The sequence below is a fragment of the Hypanus sabinus genome, chromosome 31 (genome assembly GCF_030144855.1).
Source record: "Hypanus sabinus isolate sHypSab1 chromosome 31, sHypSab1.hap1, whole genome shotgun sequence".
Classification (NCBI taxonomy): domain Eukaryota; kingdom Metazoa; phylum Chordata; class Chondrichthyes; order Myliobatiformes; family Dasyatidae; genus Hypanus; species Hypanus sabinus.
In genome coordinates this window covers 2,019,700-2,046,484 of record NC_082736.1, presented here as the reverse complement: position 1 = coordinate 2,046,484, position 26,785 = coordinate 2,019,700, and the positions used below count along the sequence as shown (strand labels likewise).

The following is a 26,785-nucleotide window of genomic DNA, read 5'->3' as shown; positions in this document are numbered from 1 at the left end:
TGTGACTGTGTGTACATGTCACCGTACAGTCTGTGTGTACTGTGATCGTTGTGTACATGTCACCGTACAGTCTGTGTGTACTGTGTGACGTGTGTACATATTGTCACCGTACAGTCTGTGTGTACTGTGTGACCGTGTGGTACATGTTGTCACCGTACAGTCTGTGTGTACTGTGTGACCGTGTGTACATGTTGTCACCGTACAGTCTGTGTGTACTGTGTGACCGTGTGTACATGTTGTCACCGTACAGTCTGTGTGTACTGTTGTGACCGTGTGTACATGTTGTCACCGTACAGTCTGTGTGTACTGTGTGACGTGTGTACTATTGTCATCGTACAGTCTGTGTGTACTGTGTGACCGTGTGTACATGTTGTCACCGTACAGTCTGTGTGTACTGTGTGACCGTGGTACATTGTCACCGTACAGTCTGTGTGTACTGTGTGACCGTGTGTACATGTTGTCACCGTACAGTCTGTGTGTACTGTGTGACCGTTGTGTACATATTGTCAACGTACAGTCTGTGTGTACTGTGTGACCGTGTGTACATGTTGTCACCGTACAGTCTGTGTGTACTGTGTGACCGTGTGTACATGTTGTCACCGTACAGTCTGTGTGTACTGTGACCGTGTGTACATGTTGTCAACCGTACAGTCTGTGTGTACTGTGATCGTGTGTACATGTCACCGTACAGTCTGTGTGTACTGTGTGACCGTGTGTACATGTTGTCACCGTACAGTCTGTGTGTACTGTGACCGTGTGTACATGTTGTCATTGTACAGTCTGTGTGTACTGTGTGACCGTGTGTACATGTTGTCACCGTACAGTCTGTGTGTACTGTGTGACCGTGTGTACATGTTGTCACCGTACAGTCTGTGTGTTACATGTTGTCACCGTACAGTCTGTGTGTACTGTGTGACCGTGTGTACATGTTGTCACCGTACAGTCTGTGTGTACTGTGATCGTGTGTACATGTCACCGTACAGTCTGTGTGTACTGTGTGACCGTGTGTACATGTTGTCACCGTACAGTCTGTGTGTACTGTGTGACCGTGTGTACATGTTGTCACCGTACAGTCTGTGTGTACTAAGGCTTTCTGTTCTGCTGATTCAAACTGTGAATTGTGGTGTTTGTGAGTCCGTTGCGTGGGCTGCCTCTCTTCCTCAGTGTACACCGTGGCGATGGTAATGTGGGTGTATGTTTGGTGAAGAAAGAACTGTGAGGTGTGTGTTTAACTCAATTCTGCTGCAGCTCGCGGCATCAATCCCTCTTTCATTTATCCTTGACGCAACGGTAGATGATGGAAAGTCAAGACTGTGTGTGTGTTTGTTTGTTTTGAATCTACACTAATTCTTTGTATGTTTCTCTTTCTCTGGCTGAACATTCACTGGTGGAACGATCTGTAAACCGTCTGATCGCCTAAGTACTATCGCATTGCCTGGCTGTAGGGACTTAGTCAGGAATTCTGGGTGGACAGAGCTAAATTCTAATAATTTCTTTATTAATTTGTGCATCTGAGGAAACAAAGCTGAAGAACTTTGCCTCGTGGGAAGATATAGATGGAAAAAAAAGCATTATTGTGAGGGCTGGCAGTGGTGAATGGTGTGTGTGTGTGTGTCTGTGTGTGTGAGCTGGTTAATATTAGCGAGAAGGTGTAACAAAGACATTCGACCATTTTCAGCAGTTTGGCACATTGGTAAAGAAACCCGACCGACCCCCCGCCCCCAGTCAATCACTTTGCCCTTTGTAAAATTGTACTGCAGCGAACATTATTTATTAACGCCGGTCCGAGTCCCAATCTGTTGGGAGACTGTTTAGCATGCGGTACCGGCCCTGCCTTATTTCAACACGCTTAAACAAATCGGTCCGAGGGCACGTCAGATCTGAAAGAGCCACAGTCTGGTGCAGGTGGGGCAGAATTCAACAACCTGCCGCACACTGGTGAGCGGGCCTGACTGGCGTCCAGGAACTCAAGGGTTAACACCTCTGCACAAGCACAAACACGGCCACAAACGCACACTCATTATACACAATAAAAAACTATTTTCCGTAGTAACTCCTGGCAGCTTGGGAATGACCTTCACGTGTTAATGGCAGCGCCCGGAGCCACATCGCGGACAATCTAACGCCCCGTGGTGTGCATCACACCTGCTACGGTCATTTCCCTTTTCGCTGTGCTTTTTATTAAGTTTACCTTTTTCTGGAGGGGCATTCAGCCCTGAAACGGCGAACGTATGCCTTCCAATTTCCCAGCCACTGTCTGTCCTGTATTCCTGTCCAACGGAGCCTGCTGGTTCATCTTCATCTGCCCGTCATTCGATGCAAAGGGGTTGTAAGGGTGTGAGTGAGTGTGTGTGAGTGAGTGTGAGTGTGAGTGTGTGCGAGTGTGTGTGCGAGTGTGTGTGAGTGTCCTTTCTTTTCAGTAAATCCTTGCAATGTAGCTCAGTTTAACTCGAGCGGTTCGGTGGCTCCAGAGAATCGCCTGCATCTCTATCGGTGACTGAAAAGAGCAGAGATCGACTCCAAACGAATCTGCTTACTGTCTTCCGTTCCTGGTGCTCGTTCCCCCTCGTTCTCTCTCTCTCTCTCTCTCTCTCTCTCTCTCTCTCTCTCTCTCTCTCTCTCTCTCTCTCTCTCTCTCTCTCCCTCTCTCTCTCTCTCCCTCTCTCCCTCTCTCCCTCTCTCTCTCTCTCCCCCTCTCTCCCTCTCTCTCTCTCTCCCTCTCTCCCTCTCTCTCTCTCTCTCTCTCCCTCTCTCCCTCTCTCCCTCTCTCTCTCTCTCTCTCTCTCTCCCCCTCTCTCCCTCTCTCTCTCTCTCTCCCTCTCTCTCCCTCTCTCTCTCTCTCCCTCTCTCGCTCTCTCTCTCGCTTCCCCTCTCCCTCTCTCTCTCTCCCCTCGTTCTCTCTCCCTCTCTCTCTCTCTCTCTCCCCCTCGTTCTCTCTCTGTCTCTCCCTCTCGCTCCCCCTCTCCCTCTCTCTCTCTCTCTCCCCTCGTTCTCTCTCCCTCTCTCTCTCTCTCTCCCCCTCGTTCTCTCTCTGTCTCTCCCTCTCGCTCCCCCTCTCCCTCTCTCTCTCTCTCCCCTCGTTCTCTCTCCCTCTCTCTCTCTCTCTCCCCCTCGTTCTCTCTCTCTCTCCCTCTCTCTCGCTCCCCCTCTCTCTTCCTCTCTCTCTCTCTCTCTCTCTCTCCCCCTCGTTCTCTCTCTCTCTCCCTCTCTCTCGCTCCCCCTCTCTCTTCCTCTCTCTCTCTCTCTCTCTCTCTCCCCCTCGTTCTCTCTCTCTCTCTCCCTCTCTCCCCCTCTCTCCCTCTCCCTCTCTCTCCTCCCCCTCTCTCCTCTCTCCTCCCTCCCTCTCGCTCCCCCTCTCTCTCTCCCCCTCTCTCTGTGTCCTCTCTCTCTCCCCTCTCTCACTCCCCCTCTCTCTCCCTCTCTCCTCTCTCTTTCTCCCTCTCCTCTCTCCCTCTCTCTCTCCCCTTCTCTCTCCCTCTCTTCTCTCTCTCTCCTTCTCTCTTTCCCCCCTCTCTCTCTGCTCTCCCTTCCTCTTCCCCCTCTTTCTCTCTCTATCTCTTCCCCTTTCCCCTTCCCCCTCTCTCCTACCCCCTCTCCCTCTACCCCCTTCTCTCCTCTCCCCCTCTCTTTCTCACTTTCTGCCTCTCCGCTTCTCTCTCTCCACTGCTAGCGATTTATTTCTTCTTTCTCACTGTCTGGATGCTTCTCTCTCAATATCTCCACCCATTTTTCTTCCTGTTCTGTCTCTGTCCCCCCTTCCCCTCACCTCTCCCCCAACTCCCTCCCTCTGCCTCAACACCAGAGCAGACGACACGGACAGATCATGGTTGGCTCGGCACCCCTCTCACTCACAGCCTCCTCCTCCGGCCCTCAGCACCGTCGCTGTCACTCCGGGACGGTCCAGACTTCAGTCGTCCCTCCTCCCCACAGCGTCCCTCGTTGTCAGGAGATTAACGCCAGTGAAATCCAGCTGCAGACTGCAGCCCAACTCCCTCCGCTCGCAGGCGAGAGGAGCTGCCCCTGGATGGAGAGCGGGGACAGGGGCAGGGGCAGGGGCAGGGAGCCGAGTTGAGAGGCGCCCGGGACGAGTGCGGGAGGGGGCCACCATGGGCTGTTCTGATTCACTGCCTGTACGGCTGCCTTTTCAAACGTACAACAGGGCACAAGGGCTTAAGCACGGTACCGGCACTCCAGCCCACGATGTTGTGCCGACTTTTTAAACTATAAGACACAGGAACAGAAAGAGGCCATTCAGCCCATCAAATCTGCTCTGCCATCCCCTCACTACCCAATCTCCTGCCTACACCCTGTAACCTCTGACGCCCTGACTAATCACGGACATGTTAACCTCTGCTTTAAATAAACCCAGTGACTTGGCCTTTACAGCTGCCTGGCAATGAATTCCACAGATTCAGCACTCTCTGGCTGAAGAAATTCCTCCTCATCTTCGCCCCTTTATGCCTCTGCTCCTAAACACCCCCACTATAGGAAACATCCTCTCCACATCCACTCTATCTGTGTCCTCTGGTCCTAGACGCCCCCACTATAGGAAACATCCTCTCCACATCCAGTAGATCTGTGTCCTCTGGTCCTAGACTCCCCCAGTATAGGAAACATCCTCTCCACATCCACTCTATCTGTGTCCTCTGGTCCTAGACTCACCCACTATAGGAAACATCCTCTCCACATCCACTCTATCTGTGTCCTCTGGTCCCAGACTCCCCCACTATAAGAAACATCCTCTCCACATCCACTCTATCTGTGTCCTCTTGTCCTAGACTCCCCCACTATAGGAAACATCCTCTCCACATCCACTCTATCTGTGTCCTCTGGTCCTAGACTCCCCCACTATAGGAAACATCCTCTCCACATCCACTAGGTCTGTGTCCTCTGGTCCTAGACTCCCCCACTATAGGAAACATCCTCTCCACATCCACTCTATCTGTGTCCTCTTGTCCTAGACTCCCCCACTATAGGAAACATCCTCTCCACATCCACTCTATCTGTGTCATCTGGTCCTAGACTCCCCCACTATAGGAAACATCCTCTCCACATCCACTCTATCTGTGTCCTCTTGTCCTAGACTCCCCCACTATAGGAAACATCCTCTCCACATCCACTCTATCTGTGTCATCTGGTCCTAGACTCCCCCACTATAGGAAACATCCTCTCCACATCCACTAGATCTGTGTCCTCTGGTCCTAGACTCCCCCACTATAGGAAACATCCTCTCCACATCCACTCTATCTGTGTCCTCTGGTCCTAGACGCCCCAACTATAGGAAACATCCTCTCCACATCCACAGTATCTGTGTCCTCTGGTACTAGACTCCCCCACTATAGGAAACATCCTCTCCACATCCACTCTATCTGTGTCCTCCGGTCCTAGACTCCCCAACAATAGGAAACATCCTCTCCACATCCACTAGATCTGTGTCCTCTGGTCCTAGACTCACACACTATAGGAAACATCCTCTCCACATCCACTCTATCTGTGTCCTCTGGTCCCAGACTCCCCCACTATAGGAAACATCCTCTCCACATCCACTCTATCTGTGTCCTCTTGTCCTAGACTCCCCCACTATAGGAAACATCCTCTCCACATCCACTCTATCTGTGTCCTCTTGTCCTAGACTCCCCCACTATAGGAAACATCCTCTCCACATCCACTCTATCTGTGTCATCTGGTCCTAGACTCCCCCACTATAGGAAACATCCTCTCCACATCCACTAGATCTGTGTCCTCTGGTCCTAGACTCCCCCACTATAGGAAACATCCTCTCCACATCCACTCTATCTGTGTCATCTGGTCCTAGACTCCCCCACTATAGGAAACATCCTCTCCACATCCACTAGATCTGTGTCCTCTGGTCCTAGACTCCCCCACTATAGGAAACATCCTCTCCACATCCACTCTATCTGTGTCCTCTGGTCCTAGACGCCCCAACTATAGGAAACATCCTCTCCACATCCACTCTATCTGTGTCCCCTGTTCCTAGACTCCCCCACTATAGGAAACATCCTCTCCACATCCACTCTATCTGTGTCCTCTGGTCCTAGACTCCCCCACTATAGGAAACATCCTCTCCACATCCACTCTATCTGTGTCCTCCGGTCCTAGACTCCCCAACAATAGGAAACATCCTCTCCACATCCACTCTATCTGTGTCCTCTGGTCCTAGACTCCCCCACTATAGGAAACATCCTCTCCACATCCACTCTATCGGTGTCCTCTGGTCCTAGACTCCCCCACTATCGGAAACATCCTCCCCACATCTACTCTATCTGTGTCCTCTGGTCCTAGACTCCCCCACTACAGGAAACATCCTCTCCACATCCACTCTATCTGTGTCCTCTGGTCCTAGACTCCCCCACTACAGGAAACATCCTCCCCACATCCACTCTATCTGCGTCCTCTGGTCCTAGTCACCCCCAATATAGGAAACATCCTCCTCACATCCACTCTATCTGTGTCCTCTGGTCCTAGACGCCCCCACTCTAGGAAACATCCTCTCCACATCCACAGTATCTGTGTCCTCTGGTACTAGACTCCCCCACTATAGGAAACATCCTCTCCACATCCACTCTATCTGTGGCCTCTGGTCCTAGACTCCCCCACAATAGGAAACATCCTCTCCACATCCACACTATCTGTGGCCTCTGGTCCTAGACTCCCCCACAATAGGAAACATCCTCTCCACATCCACTCTATCTGTGTCCCCTGGTCCCAGACTCCCCCACTATAGGAAACATCCTCTCCACATCCACTCTATCTGTGTCCTCAGGTCCTAGACTCCCCCACTATAGGAAACATCCTCTCCACATCCACTCTATCTGTGTCTCCTGGTCCCAGACTCCCCCACTATGGGAAACATCCTCTCCACATCCACTCTATCTGTGTCCTCAGGTCCTAGACTCCCCCACTATAGGAAACATCCACTCTATCTGTGTCCTCTGGTCCTGGACACCCCCACTATAGGAAACATCCTCTCCACATGCACTCTATCTGTGTCCTCTGGTCCCAGACTCCCCCACTATAGGAAACATCCTCTCCACATGCACTCTATCTGTGTCCTCTGGTCCTAGACTCCCCCACTATAGGATATACAGGCCCAGAGCTATCGACTTTTGCTCACCTGTTTACCCTGTCATCCCTGGAATTGTTGTCCCCAGCCTCCTCTGGACCCTGTTCAATGCTCGCATATCTGTTCAGAGATAAGGGTCCCGAAGCTGCTGGTAACGCCTCAGTGTCACATTCTGGATTGCACGTTCTTTTCCTCTTGAAGCCAGTGCGAAGTTTGCATTTGACTTCCTCACCACCGACTCAACTTCAGATCAGCATCAGATTTAACATCACTGGCACACGTTGTGAAATTTGTTAAATTTGTGGCAGCAGTGTGTGGTAAACATAGGAAAAAATTCGTTCCCGAAAGTAAATATATGTGTCTGTTAAATAGTTAATGTAAGTGGTGCATAAACAGAAATGTTAAAAAGATAGTGAGGTGGTGTTAGTGGGTTCAATGTCCATTCAGGAATCGTTGCGTGTGTGTCCTCAGGCTCCTGTACCTCCTCCCTGATGGCAGAGGGGAAGAAGCTGTTCCTGAATCGTTGAGTGTGTGTCTTCAGGCTCCTGTACCTCCTCCCTGATGGCAGAGGGGAAGAAGCTGTTCCTGAATCACTGAGTGTGTGTCTTCAGGCTCCTGTACCCCCTCCCTGATGGCAGAGGGGAAGAAGCTGTTTCTGAATCGTTGAGTGTGTGTCTTCAGGCTCCTGTACCCCCTCCCTGATAGCAGAGGGGAAGAAGCTGTTCCTGAATCGTTGAGTGTGTGTCTTCAGACTCCTGTACCTCCTCCCTGATGGCAGAGGGGGAGAAGCTGTTCCTGAATCGTTGAGTGTGTGTCTTCAGGCTCCTGTACCCCCTCCCTGATGGCAGAGGGGGAGAAGCTGTTCCTGAATCGTTGAGTGTGTGTCTTCAGGCTCCTGTACCCCCTCCCTGATGGCAGAGGGGAAGAAGCTGTTCCTGAATCGTTGAGTGTGTGTCCTCAGGCTCCTGTACCTCCTCCCTGATGGCAGAGGGGAAGAAGCTGTTCCTGAATCACTGAGTGTGTGTCTTCAGGCTCCTGTACCTCCTCCCTGATGGCAGAGGGGAAGAAGCTGCTCCTGAATCGTTGAGTGTGTGTCTTCAGGCTCCTGTACCTCCTCCCTGATGGTAGCAATGAGAAGAGGGCATGTCCTGGGGGATGGGGGTCCTTGATAACAGATGCCATTTTGTAGAGGCGTCGCTCCCTGAAGGTGCCCTGGTTTCTATGGAGACTGGTAGCCGTGATGGAGCTGGCGAATTTTACAACTTTCGGCAGCTTACTTCGATCCTGTGCAGTGGCCGTCCCCGCCACCACTACCAGTTGGCGATGCAGTCGTTTTCAGGGCTCTCCACGGTACGTCTGCAGAAGTTTCTGAGTCAACTGCAGGTTTGACTGTCGGGAATCCTGCACAAGACCTTTGGCAGCACGGATTATTGAATCCCCCCCTCCATTTAAAAATACTGTACACCTTTAAATCAGCAAGCCCCACCCCACCACATGTACCTCAAACACTCTTCAGACATTAACCCTTTCACTCCCAGTCAAAACTACACCAGGATCAATGCAATTAGTTGCTCCCACAGAGCCCTCCATTTTTCTGTATTCATGAGCCTGTCTGAGATTCTGCAGCTGCTGGAAATCCAGAGCAACACACAATGCTGGAGGAGCTGAGCAGGTCAGGCAGCGTCCACGAAGTCGACATTTCAGGCTGACACCCTACGTCAGGACTGGAAAAGAAGGGAGAGGGGGAGGGGGGCAGCTGGAAGGTGATGGGTGAAGCCAGGTGGGCCGGAGAGGACTGCATGTGACAGGAGCGGAGAGTGGACCACGGGAGAAAGGGAAGGGGCCGGAGAGGAATGTGTGTGACAGGAGCGGAGAGTGGACCACGGGAGAAAGGGAAAGGACCGGAGAGGAGAGTGGACCACGGGAGAAAGGGAAGGGTCCGGAGAGGAATGTGTGTGACCGGAGAGGAGAGTGGACCACGGGAGAAAGGGAAGGGGCCGGAGAGGAATGTGTGTGACAGGAGCGGAGAGTGGACCACGGGAGAAAGGGAAGGGGCCAGAGAGGAATGTGTGTGACCGGAGAGGAGAGTGGACCACGGGAGAAAGGGAAAGGGCGGGAGAGGAATGTGTGTGACCGGAGCGGAGAGTGGACCACGGGAGAAAGGGAAAGGGCCGGAGAGGAATGTGTGTGACCGGAGAGGAGAGTGGACCACAGGAGAAAGGGAATTGGCCGGAGAGGAACGTGTGTGACAGGAGCGGAGAGTGGACCACGGGAGAAAGGGAAAGGGCCGGAGAGGATTGTGTGTGACCGGAGCAGAGGGTGGACCACGGGAGAAAGGGAAAGGGCTGGAGAGGAATGTGTGTGACCGAAGAGGAGAGTGGACCACGGGAGAAAGGGAAAGGGCCGGAGAGGAATGCGTGTGATCGGAGCGGAGAGTGGACCACGGGAGAAAGGGAAAGGGCCGGAGAGGAATGTGTGTGACCGGAGAGGAGAGTGGACCACGGGAGAAAGGGAAAGGGCCGGAGAGGAATGTGTGTGACCGGAGAGGAGAGTGGACCACAGGAGAAAGGGAAAGGGCCGGAGAGGAATGTGTGTGACCGGAGCAGAGAGTGGACCACGGGAGAAAGGGAAGGGGCCGGAGAGGAATGTGTGTGACCGGAGCGGAGAGTGGACCACGGGAGAATGGGAAAGGGCCGGAGAGGAATGTGTGTGACCGGAGCGGAGAGTGGACCACAGGAGAAAGGGAAGGGGCCGGAGAGGAATGTGTGTGAAAGGAGCGGAGAGTGGACCACGGGAGAATGGGAAAGGACCGGAGAGAAATGTGTGTGACCGGAGCGGAGAGTGGACCTCGGGAGAAAGGGAAGGGGCCGGAGAGGAATGCGTGTGACCGGAGAGGAGAGTGGACCACGGGAGAAAGGGAAAGGGCCGGAGAGGAATGTGTGTGAAAGGAGCGGAGAGTGGACCACGGGAGAAAGGGAAAGGACCGGAGAGGAATGTGTGTGACCGGAGCGGAGAGTGGACCACGGGAGAAAGGGAATTGGCCGGAGAGGAATGTGTGTGACAGGAGAGGAGAGTGGACCACGGGAGAAAGGGAAAGGACCGGAGAGGAATGTGTGTGACCGGAGAGGAGAGTGGACCACGGGAGAAAGGGAAGGGGCCGGAGAGAAATGCGTGTGATTGGAGCGGAGAGTTGACCACGGGAGAAAGGGAAAGGGCCGGAGAGGAATGTGTGTGACCGGAGAGGAGAGTGGACCACGGCAGAAATGGAAAAGGCCGGAGAGGAATGTGTGTGACCGGAGAGGAGAGTGGACCACGGGAGAAAGGGAAAGGGCCGGAGAGGAATGTGTGTGACCGGAGAGGAGAGTGGACCACGGGAGAAATGGAACGGACCGGAGAGGAATGTGTGTGACCGGAGAGGAGAGTGGACCACGGGAGAAAGGGAAAGGGCCGGAGAGGAATGTGTGTGAAAGGAGCGGAGAGTGGACCACGGGAGAAAGGGAAAGGGCCGGAGAGGAATGTGTGTGACCGGAGAGGAGAGTGGACCACGGGAGAAAGGGAAAGGGCCGGAGAGGAATGTGTGTGACCGGAGAGGAGAGTGGACCACGGGAGAAATGGAACGGACCGGAGAGGAATGTGTGTGACCGGAGAGGAGAGTGGACCACGGGAGAAAGGGAAAGGGCCGGAGAGGAATGTGTGTGAAAGGAGCAGAGAGTGGACCACGGGAGAAAGGGAAAGGACCGGAGAGGAATGTGTTTGACCGGAGAGGAGAGTGGACCACGGGAGAAAGGGAAGGGGCCGGAGAGGAATGTGTGTGACCGGAGAGGAGAGTGGACCACGGGAGAAGGGGAAAGGGCCGGAGAGGAATGTGTGTGACCGGAGCGGAGAGTGGACCACGGGAGAAAGGGAAAGGGCCGGAGAGGAATGTGTGTGAAAGGAGCAGAGAGTGGACCACGGGAGAAAGGGAAAGGACCAGAGAGGAATGTGTTTGACCGGAGAGGAGAGTGGACCTCGGGAGAAAGGGAAAAGGCCGGAGAGGAATGTGTGTGAAAGGAGCAGAGAGTGGACCACGGGAGAAAGGGAAAGGACCGGAGAGGAATGTGTTTGACCGGAGAGGAGAGTGGACCTCGGGAGAAAGGGAAAAGGCCGGAGAGGAATGTGTGTGAAAGGAGCAGAGAGTGGACCACGGGAGAAAGGGAAAGGGCCGGAGAGGAATGTGTGTGACAGGAGCGGAGAGTGGACCACGGGAGAAAGGGAAAGGGCCGGAGAAGATTGTGTGTGACCGGAGAGGAGAGTGGACCACGGGAGAAAGGGAAGGGGCCGGAGAGGAATGCGTGTGATCGGAGCGGAGAGTGGACCACGGGAGAAAGGGAACGGACCGGAGAGGAATGTGTGTGACCGGAGAGGAGAGTGGACCACGGGAGAAAGGGAAAGGGCCGGAGAGGAATGTGTGTGACCGGAGAGGAGAGTGGACCACGGGAGAAAGGGAAAGGGCCGGAGAGGAATGTGTGTGACCGGAGAGGAGAGTGGACCACGGGAGAAAGGGAAGGGGCCGGAGAGGAATGTGTGTGACAGGAGCGGAGAGTGGACCACGGGAGAAAGGGAAAGGACCGGAGAGGAATGTGTGTGACCGGAGAGGAGAGTGGACCACGGGAGAAAGGGAATTGGCCGGAGAGGAATGTGTGTGACAGGAGCGGAGAGTGGACCACGGGAGAAAGGGAAGGGGCCGGAGAGGAATGTGTGTGACAGGAGCGGAGAGTGGACCACGGGAGAAAGGGAAAGGACCGGAGAGGAATGTGTGTGACCGGAGAGGAGAGTGGACCACGGGAGAAAGGGAAGGGTCCGGAGAGGAATGTGTGTGACCGGAGAGGAGAGTGGACCACGGGAGAAAGGGAAGGGGCCGGAGAGGAATGTGTGTGACAGGAGCGGAGAGTGGACCACGGGAGAAAGGGAAAGGACCGGAGAGGAATGTGTTTGACCGGAGAGGAGAGTGGACCTCGGGAGAAAGGGAAAAGGCCGGAGAGGAATGTGTGTGAAAGGAGCAGAGAGTGGACCACGGGAGAAAGGGAAAGGGCCGGAGAGGAATGTGTGTGACAGGAGCGGAGAGTGGACCACGGGAGAAAGGGAAAGGGCCGGAGAGGATTGCGTGTGACCGGAGAGGAGAGTGGACCACGGGAGAAAGGGAAGGGGCCGGAGAGGAATGCGTGTGATCGGAGCGGAGAGTGGACCACGGGAGAAAGGGAACGGACCGGAGAGGAATGTGTGTGACCGGAGAGGAGAGTGGACCACGCGAGAAAGGGAAAGGGCCGGAGAGGAATGTGTGTGACCGGAGAGGAGAGTGGACCACGGGAGAAAGGGAAAGGGCCGGAGAGGAATGTGTGTGACCGGAGAGGAGAGTGGACCACGGGAGAAAGGGAAGGGGCCGGAGAGGAATGTGTGTGACAGGAGCGGAGAGTGGACCACGGGAGAAAGGGAAAGGACCGGAGAGGAATGTGTGTGACCGGAGAGGAGAGTGGACCACGGGAGAAAGGGAATTGGCCGGAGAGGAATGTGTGTGACAGGAGCGGAGAGTGGACCACGGGAGAAAGGGAAGGGGCCGGAGAGGAATGTGTGTGACAGGAGCGGAGAGTGGACCACGGGAGAAAGGGAAAGGACCGGAGAGGAGAGTGGACCACGGGAGAAAGGGAAGGGTCCGGAGAGGAATGTGTGTGACCGGAGAGGAGAGTGGACCACGGGAGAAAGGGAAGGGGCCGGAGAGGAATGTGTGTGACAGGAGCGGAGAGTGGACCACGGGAGAAAGGGAATTGGCCGGAGAGGAATGTGTGTGACAGGAGCGGAGAGTGGACCACGGGAGAAAGGGAAGGGGCCGGAGAGGAATGTGTGTGACAGGAGCGGAGAGTGGACCACGGGAGAAAGGGAAAGGACCGGAGAGGAATGTGTGTGACCGGAGAGGAGAGTGGACCACGGGAGAAAGGGAAGGGTCCGTAGAGGAATGTGTGTGACCGGAGAGGAGAGTGGACCACGGGAGAAAGGGAAGGGACCGGAGAGGAATGTGTGTGACCGGAGCGGAGAGTGGACCACGGGAGAAAGGGAAAGGGCCGGAGAGGAATGTGTGTGACCGGAGTGGAGAGTGGACCACGGGAGAAAGGGAAAGGGCCGGAGAGGAATGTGTGTGACCGGAGCGGAGAGTGGACCACGGGAGAAAGGGAAGGGTCCGGAGAGGAATGTGTGTGACAGGAGCGGAGAGTGGACCACGGGAGAAAGGGAAAGGGCCGGAGAGGAATGTGTGTGACCGGAGAGGAGAGTGGACCATGGGAGAAAGGGAAGCGGGGGACCCAGGGGAAGGTGAGGAGAAGAGTTGAGAGGCATTCGTGGGGATTAGAAGAAGAGAGAAGAGGGAGGGAAAAACTAATTTCTTGAGGGTCTCTTAAATGTCCCTATTGTACCTGGCTCTACCCCCACCCCACCGGTGTACAGGCATTCGCCATTCTCTGTGTAAAACACTCACGTCTGTCTTCCCCTTCTACTTCCTGTCTATCACCCGAAGTTGATGCCTTCTTATTTTAGCCAATTGCCACCCTGGGAGAAAAACTTGATTTCTGCCTCTTGTCATCTCGTCCTCCTCTATCGTATCCACTTCCGCTCCAGAGAGAAAAGCCCCAGCCCAGTCAACCTTGCCTGGTAAGCCATGCTCTCTAATCCGGGAAAATCCTGGCAAATCTCCTCTGCACCCTCTCTAATCCAGGAAAATCCTGGTGAATCTCCTGCACCCTCTCTAATCCAGGAAAATCCTGGCAAATCTCCTGCACCCTCTCTAATCCAGGAAAATCCTGGCAAATCTCCTGCACCCTCTCTAATCCAGGAAAATCCTGGTGAATCTCCTGTGCACCCTCTCTAATCCAGACAGCATCCTGGTGAATCTCCTCTGCACCCTCTCTAATCCAGGAAAATCCTGGTGAATCTCCTGTGCACCCTCTCTAATCCAGACAGCATCCTGGTGAATCTCCTCTGCACCCTCTCTAATCCAGACAGCATGCTGGTGAATCTCCTCTGCACCCTCCCTAATCCAGACAGCATCCTGTTGAATCTCCTATGCACCCTCTCTAATCCAGACAGCATCCTGTTGAATCTCCTCTGCACCCTCTCTAATCCAGGAAAATCCTGGCAAATCTCCTCTGCACCCTCACTAATCCAGGAAAATCCTGGGAAATCTCCTCTGCACCCTCTCTAATCCAGGAAAATCCTGGAAAATCTCCTCCGCACCCTCTCTAATCCAGACAGCATCCTGGTGAAACTCCTCTGCACACTCTCTAATCCAGACAGCATCCTGGTAAATCTCCTCTGCACCCTCTCTAACCCAGGAAAATCCTGGCAAATCTCCTCTGCACCCTCTCTAATCCAGGAAAATCCTGGCAAATCTCCTCTGCACCCTCTCTAATCCAGACAGCATCCTGGTAAATCTCCTCTGCACCCTCTCTAATCCAGACAGCATCCTGGTAAATCACCTCTGCACCCTCTCTAATCCAGGCAGCATCCTGGTGAATCTCCTCTGCACCCTCTCTAATCCAGACAGCATCCTGGTAAATCTCCTCTGCACCCTCTCTAATCCAGACAGCATCCTGGTAAATCACCTCTGCACCCTCTCTAATCCAGGCAGCATCCTGGTGAATCTCCTCTTCACCCTCTCTAATCCAGGCAGCATCCTGGTGAATCTCCTCTGCACCCTCTCTAAAGCTTCCACCACCTTCCTGTAATGAGGCGAGGCGAACTGAACACCGTACTCCAAGTGTGGTCTATCCAGGCTTTTAGAGAGCTGCAGCATCACCTCGCTCCCCGAACTAACGAATGCTGGTACACCAAACACCACCCTCTCGGCTTTGAAGGGTCTTTGGACGCGGAGCACGAGTGTGGATATTTAACTGTGGTGTTGAGAGGAATTAGTCATGCTGACAACTCTTACTGCTGGCTGGGGGGAGCGCTGGTGCTCCCAACCCGGGTGGGGGATAACCCCGGGTGGGCGCTGGTTTAAAAAACTGTGAGACATAGAAAACAGGGTGCATTGATGGGAGTGACTGGTGGCTCAGATTTGCTGTGAGCTAGGAAGATCTAGAGGGGCGGAATGGCCTGCTGCAGTCAGGGTTTTGCCCGAGGGAAACAATGGGAAGGAGGGAAGGCCACTCGGCCTCTCTCTCGTCTGTCCTCCCATTCGATGTGATCTCCACTCAATTCCTCGATCCTTTAAACCTTTATTTATGCACAACTTACAAATACCGAATGAGCACTCTTTGTGCAGCAGGCTGAACACTGTTGCTGTGCCAGAGACCCAGCTGCATTCCCGCCATCGTCTCGGAGCTGATTGTACAGTTCTGTGCAAAAGTCTTAGACACATGCTGTCCAGGCTGCCTGAGACTTTTCACAGTCCTGTAGTAATTCTATGTACTGCACTGTACGGCTGCCACAAAAAAAACAAATTTCCTGACGTGTGTGAGTGATGATAAACCTGATTCTGATCCGGGTCTCTATTGTGGACTGAGAGTGGGAAGGGGGCAGGGAGAGGGGAATCATGGTTGGGAAAAGGGGAAGGGAGAGAGGAGGGAGCAGGAAGCACCAGAGAGACATTCTGTAATGATCAATAAACCAATTGTTTGGAATCAAATGACCTTGCCTGGTGTCTCAGGGCTGGGTGTGTCTGTACCCACCCCTGACACTCCTTCTCTGCCCCCTGTCCCACACCCCCTCCCACGGCGCTCCACCCTCACCATTACCAACATCCTTTGCAAAAGTCTTTGTCATCCTAGCTATTGTATATATATCTGCCTAAGACTTTTGCCCAATACTGTAGTATCGCACTGTACTGCTGTCACAAAAAACACATTTCATGTCATGTGTGAGTGATGATAAACCTGATTCTGATCTGGGTCTCTATTGTGGACTGAGAGTGGGAAGGGGGCAGGGAGAGGGGTATCATGGTTGGGAAAAGGGGAACGGAGAGGAGAGGGAGCGGGAAGCACCAGAGAGATATTCCGTGATTAGTGTCCATGTAATTCACTGAACACCGAACACCCACCCTCAGTAATTGGTTGTTTACACCCTGGCAGAATCTCCCGCTCTCCGGCCTTGCCACTGTAAAGCAGCATCTCGTCATTTGTAATGTGTGGCAAAGATTGAGACGTAACACTGACACACGCACGCACATGCAGTACCGGAGGAACTCACTGGGTCAGGCAGCATCAAGATTAAGACTAACGTTAGCTCTGTTCGTCACCTGCGTGTTTGAACGTACGGTGAAATGAATCGTTTGCGTCAAATCAAATCAGGGAGCATTGTGCCAGGGCAGCCCCACGACTAACCAATCCCTAACACCCCGCGTCTGTGGAAAGCGGTCACGGGCTGAACCTGACAGACGGCAGCAGGAATTGAGCGCCGTCTTACAGCCGCCGATGTAAAGCTGTGTGCCAGGCACTGCGCGACGGTGTTGTACCAATAGTCGATGCTTTGAACTGAGAAACATCACAACTGCAAAACGTCGGCTGCTCATTTTCCTCCAGTTCGTCCAGCAGCTGCAGAACCTCGTGTCTCCCAGCCTTTCTGTGCCATGTACCCCTGCCATTCAACGAGGGGTCCTTCGAGCCCACGTTGGGAATCCCCTGCCCTAAACTTTAAGGTACTCCAGGATTGATCTTTGGGATAGTTAGGGCACATCACCATTGAGGAAGGCAATCCCAGACTCCCGTGAGTGGGTTGGATCCTGACCACCCCGATCGTAACAAACATCAGTTCCATTCTGCCTCTCCCTCCTCCGCCAACACCACCACATTTCTTGCCAGTCAGCAGCTCTGGGTAGCACCAGGGACAGTTTCGCGTGTGTACAGTACTGTTCAGAAGTCTCAGGCACATGTTTATCACTGGGGTGCCTGAGGCATTTTGCACAGTCCTGTATTTGTCAGCGTGGAGCAGAGAGCGAGTTTGTAAATCGGGCAGGAGCAAAGGATGGACGTTCCGGGCCGAGACCCTTCTTCAGTAATACTGGGTCCCATATCCATGGAAGAATGGATTGGTCCCGGAGGAGTTCACGGGAATGAAAGACTTGAGGAGCGTTTGGTGTCTCTGAGTCTGCACTTGAATGAGTTCGGAAAGGAGAGGGAGTAATTTTATTGAAACCGACCGAGTACTGAAGGGCCTGGGTAGGGTCTCTGCGGAAGGAGGATGTGTCCATTGGTGGGAGAATCAAGGATCCGAGGGCATAGCCTGAGAATGAAGAAATGAGTCCATAGAACAGAGACGATGAAATCCTTTAGCAAGACGAATCTGTGAAACTCATTGCCACAAGTGGCTGTGGAGACAGTCATTGAGTATATTTAAAAGGGAAATTGACAGGTCATTGATTAGACAGAGTGTCCAAGGTTACGGAGAGAAGGCAGGAGAATGGAGTAGAGAGGGATAGTAAATCAGCCCTGATCGATGCAGACTCGATGGGCTGTATAGCCGAATTCTGTTCCCACTGTACTCTGCAAAAGTCTTAGGCATATATAAATAGTTCGGCTGCCAGAGAGTTTTGTCAACGTGCAGAGGAGAGTGAGTTTGTAAATCTGGCTCTCCGATCCCAGTCCCCATTCTGATTGCCCTCTTACCCATTCTCCGGAAAGCTGGGAGCCGATGCTGGAGCAGGCCGAGAGGTCACAGGTAGAGAAGTGAGAGTGGGTCCATGCGGAGGGTTAATGCGGCAGGTAACTACTGTTCTGGCAGAAAGTCAGAGCAAGCGCACCTTCAGACTGAAGCGTTAACTGTTTCTCACAAATGGATGGTCTCACCTGGTCCCTAAACACCACCTCTTTAAGTACAGAAACCACAGCCGTGTCTCAACTTCCTGAGGAGATTGAGGCTCCCCCACCCCAACCCCTGAATCTGGTGAATCTGGTGGTGTGGGTCCTGAGGCTCCTGTACCTCCTTCCCGATGGAATCAGTTCAGAGTTGAGGTTATCCTCACTGGTTCAGGAGCCTGATGGTTGAGGGGTAATAACTGTTCCTGAACCTGGTGGTGTGGGACCTGAAGCTCCTGTACCTCCTTCCTGATGGAATCAGTTCAGAGTTGAGGTTATCCTCACTGGTTCAGGAGCCTGATGGTTGAGGGGTAATAACTGTTCCTGAACCTGGTGGTGTGGGACCTGAGGCTCCTGTGCCTCCTTCCCGATGGTATCAGTTCAGAGTTGAGGTTATCCTCACTGGTTCAGGAGCCTGATGGTTGAGGGGTAATAACTGTTCCTGAACCTGTTGGTGTGGGACCTGAGGCTCCTGTGCCTCCTTCCCGATGGTATCAGTGAGAAGAGAGCGTGTCCTGATGATGGATGCTGCTTTCCAGTGACAATGCTTCATGTAAACGTGCCGAATTGTGGGGAGAGCTTTATCCATGGTGACTGGACCATATCCACTACAGGTTGTAGTACTTATCGCTCAGGGACAGTGTGTTTCCATCCCGGGCTGTCAATAGACTCTCCACCACACATCTATAGAAGCTCGACAAAGTTTCAGACGTCGTGCCGAATCTTCACAATCTGCTAGGGAATCAAACTCCTAAGAACGTGCGGTCATGCTTTCTTCAAAATTGCACGTACTTGCTGGCCCAGGACAGGTCCCCTGAAAAGATGGCACCAAGGAGTTTAACATTGCTGGCCCTCTCCACCTCTGACCCTCTGATGTGGACGGGGTCGTGGACCTCTGGTTTCCTCGTCCTGAGGTCAACAGTCAGCTCACTTCTCAGGCACGAGTTTCATCACTGACCTCTCGAAACACGTCATCACTGTGGATGCCAGCGCTGCTCGACAATTGCGTCTTGGTCTGGTACGGCAATCTGAGCCTCTCACTGTACAGGTTTGTGAGAACTGGTGAGAGGATCACCCGGGTCTCTTTTCCAGCCATCCGAGATGTTTAGCTGGAACACAGCGTACACGAGTCCCATTGCAATGCCAAGGATCCCTTGACAACGATATCCATCCTGTAATCTCTTTGAGCCCCGACCATCAGGCAGGATGTACCATAGCGTTAGGGCAAGGAGTGTTATGAAGGGAAACAGCCGGCCGTGAGAATCGTGAACTCCATGCCGCCTCCCAGCTCTCATCACGTTCGAGGCCTTATACTGTTTACTTTTTAATGTTTGATGCAAGTGCACCTTATGCTTCGTGTCAGTCTTCTGGGATATATTTTATTTGTTAATTTATCTGTTGTAATATTATTTTATATGTTGCGTGTGAGTCACAGTATTGTCTAAATGTCTTAGGCACATATATAGCTAGGCTGGTTGAGGCGCAGTCCTGTATTTGTCAACGTGGAGCGGAGAGCGAGTTTGTAAATCTGTCGGGAGCAAAGGATGTTGGGAATGGTGAGGGTGGAGCGCCGTGGGAGGGGTGTGGGACAGGGGGCAGAGCAGGAGTGTCGGGGGCGGGTACAGACACACCCAGCCCTGAGACACCAGGCAGGGTCATTTGATTCCAAACAATTGGTTTATTGATCATTACAGAATGTCTCTCTGGTTCTTCCCGCTCCCTCCCCTCTCCCTTCCCCTTTTCCCAACCATGATTCCCCTCTCCCTGCCCCCTTCCCACTCTCAGTCCACAATAGAGACCCAGATCAGAATCAGGTTTATCATCACTCACACACGTCAGGGAATTTGTTTTTTTTTTGTGGCTGCAGTACAGTGCAAAACGTAAAATCACTACAGGACTGAGTTGTGCAGTGTAGTGCAGAGAATCAGTGTTTCAGTTGCTGTGTACATGGATGTGGTTCAATGACACGAAAGTTGGACTAGAACTTCAACTTGCAGTACGACTTTCTGGCAGAGTCGAGGAAGGTTTTATTTCCCTTCTCCAGGCGTTACTTTGGACGTTGTGGCAAGACAAGGGTTAGGAAAACGTCCATGTAACATCCGTGCAAACGGAAGAAGTGCTACACCTGCCCCCACACTTCTTCCCTCACCACCATCCCAGGCCCCCGACAGTCCTTTCAGGTGAGGCACCACTTCACCTGCGAGTCAACTGGGGTGATATACCGTATCCGGTGCTCCCGATGTGGCCATTTACACATCGGGGAGACCCGCCGCAGACTGGGAGACCGTTTCGCCGAACACCGGCGCTCACTTCAATTCCACAGACCACTCCCACTCCGACATGTCTGTCCATGGCCTCCTCTACCGTCAAGATGAGGCCACACGCAGGTCGATGGAACAATACCTTATCTCCCGATTATTTCAGTCTGGTTCTCTTTTCTCCCCCCTCACTATAATCTCCCCCCAGCCCTACCTTTCTTTCTCTTTTATTTCCCATAATTCTCCACCTTCCCCCCTAGCCCATTTCCCTCCAGCCTATCACTTCCCAGCTCTCTACTTCATCCCTCCCCCCACTTCTTATCCCCCCTCGACCATCCCATGTTACTTCACCCCTGATGAAGGGTTTTGGCCCGAAACGTCGTCACTACCTCCTCCCATAGATGCTGTCTGGCCTGCCGAGTTCTGCCAGCATTTCGTGGTTTGTTTTTTTTTGTCCATGTAAGAAAGGTCGTTTAAGACCGTAAGACCATAAGGCATACATAGGAGCAGCCTTAGCCATTCAACTCATAGGGTCTGCTTTGCCATTCCATTGTGGCTGATCTATTATCCCGCTCAAACCTAATCTTCTGCCTTCTCCCCGTGACCTTTGTCACCCCGACTAATCAACCAACCGCAGTTTTAAATATGACTTGGCCCCCAGATTGACTATCATCTGGGTAAAGAAAATCCCCCTCACCTTCGTTATAAATGAGCTTCCCTCCGTTCTGAAACTGTGTCCTCTGTTCTCCGACTGCCCCACGATGGGAAACATCCTCTCCACCTTCGCTCCATTGGGGCTTTCAGTCCGATTCAGAATCACAGGCGTATGTAGTGAGATTTATTGTCTTTGCTGCAATGAAATACATAATAATAGCAGAAGTAAGAAAAATTATAGTTAAGTTAAATACGTAGTGCAAAAATAGAAATAAAAGTAGTGAGGTGGTAGTCAAGGATTCAATATCCATTCAGAAATCTGATGGCAGAGGGGAAGAAGCTGTTCCTGAATCGCTGAGTGTGTGTCTTCAGGCTCCTGTACCTCCTCCCTGATGGCAGAGGGGGAGAAGCTGTTCCTGAATCGCTGAGTGTGTGTCTTCAGGCTCCTGTACCCCCTCCCTGATGGCAGAGGGGAAGAAGCTGTTCCTGAATCGCTGAGTGTGTGTCTTCAGGCTCCTGTACCTCCTCCCTGATGGCAGAGGGGAAGAAGCTGTTCCTGAATCGCTGAGTGTGTGTCTTCAGGCTCCTGTACCTCCTCCCTGATGGCAGAGGGGAAGAAGCTGTTCCTGAATCGCTGAGTGTGTGTCTTCAGGCTCCTGTACCTCCTCCCTGATGGCAGAGGGGAAGAAGCTGTTCCTGAATCGCTGAGTGTGTGTCTTCAGGCTCCTGTACCTCCTCCCTGATGGCAGAGGGGAAGAAGCTGTTCCTGAATCGCTGAGTGTGTGTCTTCAGGCTCCTGTACCTCCTCCCTGATGGCAGAGGGGAAGAAGCTGTTCCTGAATCACTGGGTGTGTGTCTTCAGGCTCCTGTACCCCCTCCCTGATGGCAGAGGGGAAGAAGCTGTTCCTGAAGCATTGAGTGTGTGTCTTCAGGCTCCTGTACCTCCTCCCTGATGGCAGAGGGGAAGAAGCTGTTCCTGAATTGTTGAGTGTGTGTCTTCAGGCTCCTGTATCCCCTCCCTGATGGCAGAGGGGAAGAAGCTGTTCCTGAATCGTTGAGTGTGTGTCTTCAGGCTCCTGTACCTCCTCCCTGATGGCAGAGGGGAAGAAGCTGTTCCTGAACCGTTGAGTGTGTGTCTTCAGGCTCCTGTACCTCCTCCCTGATGGCAGAGGGGAAGAAGCTGTTCCTGAATCGTTGAGTGTGTGTCTTCAGGCTCCTGAACCTCCTCCCTGATGGCAGAGGGGGAGAAGCTGTTCCTGAATCACTGAGTGAGTGTCTTCAGGCTCCTGTACCTCCTCCCTGATGGCAGAGGGGGAGAAGCTGTTCCTGAATCGTTGAGTGTGTGTCTTCAGGCTCCTATACCTCCTCCCTGATGGCAGAGTGGAAGAAGCTGTTCCTGAATCACTGACTGTGTGTCTTCAGGCTCCTGTACCTCCTCCCTGATGGCAGAGGGGAAGAAGCTGTTCCTGAATCGTTGAGTATGTGTCTTCAGGCTCCTGTACCTCCTCCCTGATGGCAGAGGGGACGAAGCTGTACCTGAATCGCTGAGTGTGTGTCTTCAGGCTCCTGTATCTCCTCCCTGATGGTAGCAGTGAGAAGAGGGCATGTCCTGGGTGATGGGGGTCCTGAAAGAATGGACACCTCCTTTCTGAGGCATCGCTCCTTGAAAACATTGAATATGTTTCTTCTCTTCGGTATTCACCACTGAGAGGGAACTTGATGACGGTGAGGACAATATGAGTGAGGTTGATGTTCTGGAGCATGTTGATATTAAGGGAGAGGAGCTGTTGAAGTTGTGAAAATACATTCGGACGGATAAGTCCCCGGGGCCTGACGGAATATTCCCCAGGCTGCTCCACGAGGTGAGGGAAGAGATTGCTGAGCCTCTGGCTAGGATCTTTATGTCCTCGTTGTCCACAGGAATGGTACCGGAGGATTGGAGGGAGGTGAATGTTGTCCCCTTGTTCAAAAAAAGGTAGTAGAGATAGTCCAGGTAATTATAGACCAGTGAGCCTTATGTCTGTGGTAGGAAAGCTGTCGGAAAAGGTTCTTAGGGATAGAATCTATGGGCATTTAGAGAATCATGGTCTGATCAGGGACAGTCAGCATGGCTTTGTGAAGGGCAGATCGTGTCTAACAAGCCTGATAGAGTTCTTTGAGGAGGTGACCAAGCATATAGATGAGGGTAGTGCAGTGGATGTGATCTACATGGATTTTAGTAAGGCATTTGACAAAGTTCCACACGGTAGGCTTATTCAGGAAGTCAGAAGGCATGGGATCCAGGGAAGTTTGGCCAGGTGGAGTCAGAATTGGCTTGCCTGCAGAAGGCAGAGGGTCATGGTGGAGGGAGTACATTCAGATTGGAGGGTTGTGACGAGTGGTGTCCCACAAGGATCTGTTCTGGGACCTCTACTTTTTGTGATTTTTATTAACAACCTGGATGTGGGGATAGAAGGGTGGGTTGGCAAGTTTGCAGACGACAAAAAGGTTGTTGTTGTATAGTGTAGAGGATTGTCAAAGATTGCAGAGAGACATTGATAAGATGCAGAAGTGGGCTGAGAAGTGGAAGATGGAGTTCAACCCGGAGAAGTGTGAGGTGATACACTTTGGAAGGACAAATTCCAAGGCAGAGTACAAAGTAAATGGCACTATACTTGGTAGTGTGGAGGAGCTGAGGGATCTGGGGGTACATGTCCACAGATCCCTGAAAGTTGCCTCACAGGTAGATAGGGTAGTTAAGAAAGCTTATGGGGTGTTAGCTTTCATAAGTCGAGGGATAGAGTTTAAGATTTGTGAGGTAATGATGCAGCTCTATAAAACTCTGGTTAGGCCACACTTGGAGTACTGTGTCCAGTTCTGGTCGCCTCACTACATGAAGGATGTGGAAGCATTGGAAAGGGTACAGAGGAGATTTCCCAGGATGCTGCCTGGTTTAGAGAGTATGGATTATGATCAGAGATTAAGGGAGCTGGGGCTTTACTCTTTGGAGAGAAGGAGGATGAGAGGAGACATGATAGAGGTGTACAAGATATTAAGAAGAATAGACAGAGTGGACAGCCAGCGCCTCTTCCCCAGGGCACCACTGCTCAGTACAAGAGGACATGGCTTTAAGGTAAGGGGAGGGAAGTTCAAGGGGGATATTAGAGGAAGGTTTTTCACTCAGAGAGTGGTTGGTGCGTGGAATGTACTGCCTGAGTCAGTGGTGGAGGCAGATACACTAGTGAAGTTTAAGAGACTACTAGATAGGTATATGGAGGAATTTAAGGTGGGGGGTTATATGGGAGGCAGGGTTTGAAGGTCGGTACAACATTGTGAGCCGAAGGGCCTGTATCGTGCTGTACTATTCTATGTTTCAAAGAGAATTCCCGCTCCCCCCACCCCGTTCGTCTCAACTGCAGCGAGTACAGGCCCCAAGCCATCGAACTCTCTTTGAAACTTTGAAGAATAGAGCTTCCCCCTGCACAGCAGGTGACGGGAGCCACCTTGCATGCAGAGACAAGATAGCTGTAACAGGAGGGAGCAGGCCACATACCGAGGAGGGGGCTTTACTGACTTCAGAGTGTCACTGGTTGTTTGCTTGCTGCTTCTATTGATTTTAACCCCTCTGTTGTGAATGCCAATGATCTTGCAAATCAGGAGTTTGAATCTACACAGTTTACCAGTTGGTCAACATCCATAACTGTCAGTCAATTCTGTCTAAAAACAGTAGGCCTTTGTTCAGACTTGTAGTCTATAAAGTGTGATTGAGGAACCACTGTGACTATTTTTAACTTAGCACTACCACGTGGAGTTGGCCTGACAAACCCAACTAACCCTAAACTAATCGCACGATAATTTACGCTGACCAATGCCGGGTCTGTCCTCGACTGCAGGAGGAAACCAGGGAACGTGGCTGAGGCTCCAGAATGGCCCTGTGATCTGCAGGGTGTCCCGAGCTGTAATAGTGTTGTGTGAACCCGTGTCCAGGCACGATCGTTTTGAAGCCTCTACTCCGATCTGAACGTGAAACCACGCGGAGACAATGTCGCCCCGACGGTTTAACCCCGACCCAATCACGCGGAGACGACGTCGCCCCGACAGTTTAACCCCGACCCAATCACGCGGAGACGACGTCGCCCCGACGGTTTAACCCCGACCCAATCACGCGGAGACGACGTCGCCCCGACGGTTTAACCCCGACCCAACCACGCGGAGACGACATCGCCCCGACGGTTTAACCCCGACCCAACCACGCGGAGACGGCGTCGCCCCGACGGTTTAACCCCGACCCAACCACGCGGAGACGGCGTCGCCCCGACGGTTTAACCCCGACCCAATCACGCGGAGACGACGTCGCCCCGACAGTTTAACCCCGACCCAATCACGCGGAGACGACGTCGCCCCGACGGTTTAACCCCGACCCAATCACGCGGAGACGACGTCGCCCCGACGGTTTAACCCCGACCCAGCCACGCGGAGACGGCGTCGCCCCGACGGTTTAACCCCGACCCAATCACGCGGAGACGGCGTCGCCCCGACGGTTTAACCCCGACCCAATCACGCGGAGACGACGTCGCCCCGACGGTTTAACCCCGACCCAACCACGCGGAGACGGCGTCGCCCCGACGGTTTAACCCCGACCCAATCACGCGGAGACGACGTCGCCCCGACGGTTTAACCCCGACCCAATCACGCGGAGACAATGTCGCCCCGACGGTTTAACCCCGTCCCAACCACGCGGAGACGGCGTCGCCCCGACGGTTTAACCCCGACCCAATCACGCGGAGACGACGTCGCCCCGACGGTTTAACCCCGACCCAACCACGCGGAGACGGCGTCGCCCCGACGGTTTAACCCCGACCCAACCACGCGGAGACGGCGTCGCCCCGACGGTTTAACCCCGACCCAACCACGCGGAGACAATGTCGCCCCGACGGTTTAACCCCGACCCAACCACGCGGAGACGGCGTCGCCCCGACGGTTTAACCCCGACCCAACCACGCGGAGACAATGTCGCCCCGACGGTTTAACCCCGACCCAACCACGCGGAGACAATGTCGCCCCGACGGTTTAACCCCGACCCAACCACGCGGAGACGGCGTCGCCCCGACGGTTTAACCCCGACCCAACCACGCGGAGACGGCGTCGCCCCGACGGTTTAACCCCGACCCAACCACGCGGAGACGGCGTCGCCCCGACGGTTTAACCCCGACCCAACCACGCGGAGACGGCGTCGCCCCGACGGTTTAACCCCGACCCAATCACGCGGAGACGGCGTCGCCCCGACGGTTTAACCCCGACCCAACCACGCAGAGACGGCGTCGCCCCGACGGTTTAACCCCGACCCAATCACGCGGAGACGGCGTCGCCCCGACGGTTTAACCCCGACCCAACCACGCGGAGACGGCGTCGCCCCGACGGTTTAACCCCGACCCAACCACGCGGAGACGGCGTCGCCCCGACGGTTTAACCCCGACCCAACCACGCGGAGACGGCGTCGCCCCGACGGTTTAACCCCGACCCAACCACGCGGAGACGGCGTCGCCCCGACGGTTTAACCCCGACCCAATCACGCGGAGACGGCGTCGCCCCGACGGTTTAACCCCGACCCAACCACGCGGAGACGACGTCGCCCCGACGGTTTAACCCCGACCCAATCACGAGACAATTGACAGCGACCGATGAACCTACCTGGTGCGTCCTTGGAGTGTGCGATGAAACTAGAGCACCTGGGCGGAACCCATTGGGATGGCAGACAAACTCCGTACAGAACTGAACCCCAAAATCCAGAACGCAATCGCATCTCGCTAAACTCTAGCTATCATGGCACTTTCAAATTACACAGACCATTAAACTAAGGCTACAGTTCTTATTTCAATTACCCTCCTTCACTCTGACAATGAGACAGCCGTTCAATAAGAGAAGATGATGCACATACAGTACTGTGTAAATCTTAGGCAGGTGAGGGTGCCGATGTTTACCATCACTCACAT

At 53.4% G+C, this 26,785-nt stretch overlaps 2 protein-coding genes across 4 annotated transcripts in view; one reads left to right on the top strand and one right to left on the bottom strand.

Annotated features, from left to right (window-relative positions):
* lrfn4a (leucine rich repeat and fibronectin type III domain containing 4a) overlaps positions 1-2,645 on the bottom strand; it is a 30,456-nt gene extending 27,811 nt beyond the window's left edge. Inside the window, exon 1 of the mRNA XM_059954920.1 lies at positions 2,192-2,645. The gene's annotated coding sequence lies outside the window, so the exon portion shown is untranslated. The remainder of the gene's footprint in view (positions 1-2,191) is intronic.
* The window catches only part of LOC132383728 (pyruvate carboxylase, mitochondrial-like), a 950,497-nt gene that overhangs the window by 583,704 nt on the left and 340,008 nt on the right, over positions 1-26,785 (top strand). The gene's annotated exons all lie outside the window — the stretch shown is intronic.